The sequence below is a fragment of the Medicago truncatula genome, chromosome 3, assembly GCF_003473485.1.
Source record: "Medicago truncatula cultivar Jemalong A17 chromosome 3, MtrunA17r5.0-ANR, whole genome shotgun sequence".
Taxonomy (NCBI): Eukaryota; Viridiplantae; Streptophyta; class Magnoliopsida; order Fabales; family Fabaceae; genus Medicago; species Medicago truncatula.
Genome location: NC_053044.1, coordinates 18,894,802 through 18,900,801, shown reverse-complemented (window position 1 = coordinate 18,900,801; position 6,000 = coordinate 18,894,802).

Sequence of the window (6,000 nt, the reverse complement as noted above, 5' to 3'; positions counted from 1 at the left end):
ATGGTTAACTGTTATGTGGATTATGATGATGTAATACTTACCCCCAGTGGTTTTGACCGCCTACCTGCCTGTATGGATGGGTAGACGTTGTGCAGGATTAGTTGCTCTAGTGAGTTGATTGTTGCTTGGTGGATATCGGGAGCTATCTCCGGTATCGGTTTAGTTGTGTCTAGGATGGCTCTAATCTAGGCGTCGGTTATGTCGGTCTAGATTATATGTTTGGAAAGAACTTCTCCGATGACTGGTGCTAGCCAATTCCAACGGAGATTCAAAGAGAACAAAGTTTAGAGAGAGGCAACTAGTGTTTCACAACTTTTGTTAATTAGGTTAAGCACTCACAAAAAGTTAGTAATGCTTCAACACAAGGGTTCTATTTATAAAATCACTTTGTGTGGTCAGCAAGACAACACTTAAATACACCGTACCTTACGGTGGACCGCGTTTCTCTATTTTTCGTAAATTAAATAATAAAGTCATATTTAATTATTTAATTACTAATATGTCTCACTTAGTATTTTATAAATAAGTCTCACTTATTATTTTATAAATAAGTCTTACTTATTTATTTCTCTCATCTATCTGTGCTTTGTGTGTGACCCTATAGGTTCCCGTAACGTTGGCAATAATATTAAATCACACATTTAATATTATAAACAGTGAGCGGTATCTAGCAACACATCACTGCTACCCAAGTGACGAGAATATCTTGTGATCTGACGAAACCTTTCTGTGATAATGATCATGTGTATAATTACCCTTTTTCCCTCCTGTCTATATTAAACACAAGGCATAGACCGTGTCATCCTTGTCTTGTTCAATATTGGGTCCGTAGACATTTCCCCGGTTATGTAGGAGGGGAAAATTCCATCTAGGTCACTCATGTCCCTCAGCATGATTCATGGAGTACCCATCAACCAACTTTATAGTCATCCTGTTACGGACAACGTTTGAATGATTACAAAGCACTCGACTCCAACATCTAGGGTACATAGTGGTTTCAAGTCGAAGGGTGGAATACACCACTATCACTATGAGAATATCTTATGACACTTTCAATAACTTTTACTATGTAGTATTCTCATGGTGGGTCAATCCAATATAAATATTACTCCTAATATCTATGTGAAGACTTGATAACTCTTTATCCATGATCTGTGAAATGTGATCATCAGTCTACCCACATAATAGTCTCTATGTTTTAATGATATCCCACTTCTCAATAAAGCTTGACTACGGATACTTTAAGAATAGTTTCCTTATGTTTAACAGGGTCTCACAATTAAGTTATACTTAATGTTCCATTAAACGGACTAATTATTCTAAGGACTTTATTATTTTGAAACAAAACAAAATCAATAAAGAAATGCCTTATTATTATTATTATTATTATTATTATTATTATTATTATTATTATTATATATATATATATATATATATATATATATTCACAATATATATTTATATCAATATCATGATACAAAGCCAAACTCAATCAATATAGATTGGCTATTAGGGCTTACTCCAACACTCACTATCCTAATGGTCAGTCACTGCCCCAGTGACCTATCAGACCTAAACCAAAACAAAAGTAGAAGTTACCTTCCAACACAAACAACTAGCACCGTATTTCACCACTTTGGTGTAGTACAAAGAGTAATCAATACTCACACACAGTCCTAACAAGTATCACAAACGATACAAGAAAGAACACACAGTAGATTCTAAACTTGCATCACAAACGATACAAGAGCAGAATACATGAAGACTCAAACCCTAAAAATCTAACTTTTAGAATGATGGCTTGAATGAACAATTAGGTCTTGAAGTCTTATTATATACTGAAGCAGCTTGGGCTAAATAATTCGTTGGGCTTCAGTAACAATGCAGATTGGTTTAGCTTAATCTTCAAAACAAGAATCAAAAACAAATCTGGAAAGTTCTAAAATGTCGGAACATTTATAGGATCGTTCCAAACAATATTAAATATTTCCTAAAATATAAAATACACTTTAGAAATATTCCACAGCTGATTCTTAGAAGATATGCGCGTTGCTTGATCAATAAGTTAAGGAAATATTGTTTCCTTAAACAATAAAAGGCGCGCGTACATAGAGGCGAGAACTCAGGCACACCGAACCGTGCCAGGATGTTGGAGCATCATATCCAACATCTTCCAGAGACGCCTAAACACATGTTGAAACTTTGGTTCCAACTTACAGAACAAGGATATTTGTTTTAGCAACAATGCAGCCAATACAAATACCCAACAGAGATACATACGTGTATCATGGAAAAGAGTATGGCTGAGAAGATGAGCTACTTTCTTTAAGCCGGTCCCGCTTGAGTGTAACGAGGTAAGTTAGTCTAAGTTGTCGATTGTGATGAATGGTGTTATGAGCACAACTTCCGGAAAGGTATGTTTTTCCTGAAGAAAAAAAAAATGTAAAGAATAATGTATGTTTTTCTTTCATTACTTGAGGAAAAGCAACATTTTAAGAATATAACATGTTTTTCAGTCATTTTTAGTAGGTTTTACTAGCAAAATAGAGGAGTATTATATTAATTGTCTATGATTTCCGGACATTTGTATTGTTTTCTATATTTGAGTATGTAATTCTATTATTCCCGAAACATAGCAATTTAAGGGTGTTCTTGATGTAATTCACGAAGAAATCAAGAAAATCGGGTAAAGCAAAATATCCGAAGATTTATGTGGTCTTTGGGAAGATGAAGAATGAAGATTCAAGAGGCCTCATAAGACTTTAGAGATGGAGGAATTCTGTTCCCAAGTCCAAGACATCTTACATTGAAGAAAACACTTAAACAGGGGAAGAAACGGGCATTTCAACATAGAAAGCGCACTGAAGCGCCCATGCGCATCGGAAGGGGTGCCAGGCGCCTAGTCCTGCAAGGCACATGTGCTTGACGCATGGTCTAGGGCGCTAAGCGCCAAGTAACTTGCGAAAAAAGTCACTTTTGTGACTTTTTGCCCCTAGAAGCCGATGTTCTTAGCCCAAGTCAGGTGGAAACTTTCCTTGTAAATACCTCATTCCTCATTCATAATTTCTCGTTCAGAACTGGATCAGTTCAAGAGGAAGGCGATTCTATGAATATAGAGTTGGAATCTTGATTCGAAAGTGGCAAAAAGCCACATCTGGAAGAGCCAAATTGGTCCAGAGATCAGTAAATTACCCTCAGGTTTGCTCTCTTCAAGTCAAATGCTCCTAGACCAAGAGCTTCATACATCGAACCTAAGATGAGTTTGCTAAGGCAAATGTTTTGACCTTCATGAAGTTGTATGGCCAAATTTATGTACATCTTCACAACTTTTAATGAAGGTGAACAGAAGATGAAATGGGAAAGCCACAAGATTAAAAAAGAAAAGTGCTCCATGTCGGACACTTCTTCATTATCAGTGACATGGTTATCTTCAATGTACCTAATAAAAGAGGCACGTTTGAAGTTGAGCTTAAAATTCTGAGAGGTGGTGCCTGGATCGAAGGTTTCCCTAGTTGGTTTTAGGCCATTGAGGGCTTCTACATCTAAGAGTGTAAGGGTAAGCATCCCACACTATGTGCATGTTATTAGTCGAAAGATCCCAGAAGTGCAATGCTACCAGGAACATGTTGTTTTTATATTTAGGGCAATATTTCGACAGCTAGATCACGTCGAAGATCCCATGAGATTTCGAGAATTCACTTTTCTTATTTTCTACTTTCTTTAGCCAGTTGAGGTAGGCTTTATTATCATAGTATAGGGTCGACCTAAATAGTCTATTTTCCATGAAATCCATAATATAAGGTCCTTACTCAAAAACCCTAGGGGAATATTTGTGGTAGCTAGGGAAAATGGATTTAACAGCGTCGTTATCTATTTGAGACGTAGGAAAAGGACCTAGAAATGCATGCGTACTTGTGCTAGGGAAAAGTACCTGAGATTTCCAGATCAGAGCGTGTTCATCCTTCAGGTCAGGTTCAACTACAAACTTGCAATTTCTAGGTTGAATAGGCTGTGAGAAGTTGACAGCAACAACAGTAGCAGGAAGGTCAAAGTTTTGTGCATGCGAAGAAGATCCTTCCATTTTTCACAGAATCTGAAATTTAGGATTGAGATTTTTGAAACGTTTGAGTTGTTTGGTAAGTAATTTCACAGGGAAAAAAAGAAGAATGGAGGTTGTTTAATCGAGTTTTGAGTAATTTCAATGGTATTTTATCGCGGAGAAGATGAAGAAATTGTGAAGAAGGTGATGAACAGTGAGAGGGAGAGGGTTGCATATTTCATAAAGGGTGAAAAAGTGTTATGAGAAGTGAAAGTTCCTTTTATACCTTCTGAAATTGGAAAAGGTTTTTTAACCTTTGAGTTTTGATTAAGTTCAGATGATGACAAGTGTCATCATCTCACTTTAACAGTTATGAAAAATTAACTTAGTGGAGAGTTTCAATTTTAAAATGTGGCCCACTAAGTCATTATGAGCGGCGCCATAAAATAATGTTTTTTCAAAAATGTCATTTAATCTTTCCAATCGAAAAACGTTTTAGGGGGGAAATTTGTTAGCCTGTATTTTATCTTGTGCTTTTCGACAGGAAGAGGTTCAAATGCTGCAAAATTCTCTAAGTCCATGATTGAAGTTACTGAGCTCGACAAGCATTAGAGTCTTTCGACAAAAGCTATAGATCGACAGACAGTTAGTTTGTGGACAAGCAAGTTTTAAATGTCAGACACGTGGAAGACATGCAGTTCTGGTCGAAGACATTCAGTTCTTAGCAGCTTTTAGGTCTTTGCAGTTATTTTCTCTATGTATATATAGTAGTTTTTCATAGGAAAAACGGTTCACAAATCATTATTATAGAATTCTAGCACTGAAAGTACCAGCGTTTAGATAAAAAAGTCACATAATGTATGTAACTTGATTTGTCGAACCACCTTTACTTTAATGCAATGAAATTTACTTTTCTTTAAGTTCTGCATTTTAACTTTTAAGTCTTTTACTTGCATTTTCTACATTGATTTATGTCGAAAGACAGTTATCTTCATACAAAAATAGTTTTATTCATCTTGTTCATAAAGGAAACTATGAATATGATGAATATTCATGTATTTTCTATAAAAAAAAGATTGCATAACATGCTCTATGATTTATAGTTTGATCCTACAAGCAACATTTTAAAACTAGTCTTATTGTTTACCAAAAACACAAGTAAACAAAAGGCCAGTAGCTCTACAACGTTATCAAAAGTCTAGGGTCTATAAGGTTCACTTCCATATAGTATTCCAAATGTGAGACGTGTAGAAGGGTTACGATCGCAACCTCTTCTAACAAATGCAATCATCAGTTCGCTATAAAGATGGATGAGCCCCAAGAACCTACGTTGAAATCCATTACCTGACCTCAGTAAGCCACGAGATCAACGTCCCAACTAATGATAATGGACTTGTTGGCATGAGAAACAGGAAATATGTGCGAACAGATTTCAACTGCAAAAGGCTTTAATCCAGCTCCAGATACAATCCATCATGTAACGCCCTAGTCGTTATTTTATTATTTTTAGAATTAGCTAGAGTCTTTTGTGTGTTTTTAATTAATATATGTGATTTATGTGGTGTGTAGTATTTATTTATATAATTTATTTAATATAAATAGAATAATATGAATAATGGAATTATTTAGGAGGTTGGGGAATAATTAGAAATTAATAGTAATAAGGGAGATTTTAATGAAAAAGGAGAAGTTATAGTTTTGGTGAGTTAAGGAAAGAAAGTCAGAAAAACAGTTTAACGTAAAAACAAGTTGGAGAGGAGAAAAGCTAAGGCAAGGAGAGAAGACCAAGAGAGAAGAACTTAGGAACTGATTTGCTGTGCTTTTTGTCTTTGCAATTCTAAGGTAAGGGTGGGATTATCTTTCAATAGTCATAATATATAATTTCTGAAAATTAATCAATTGAACTGTTCTTAAGGTAAAATTGGGAAATTTAGGGTTAAGGATGATTTTGAAAGAAAAGG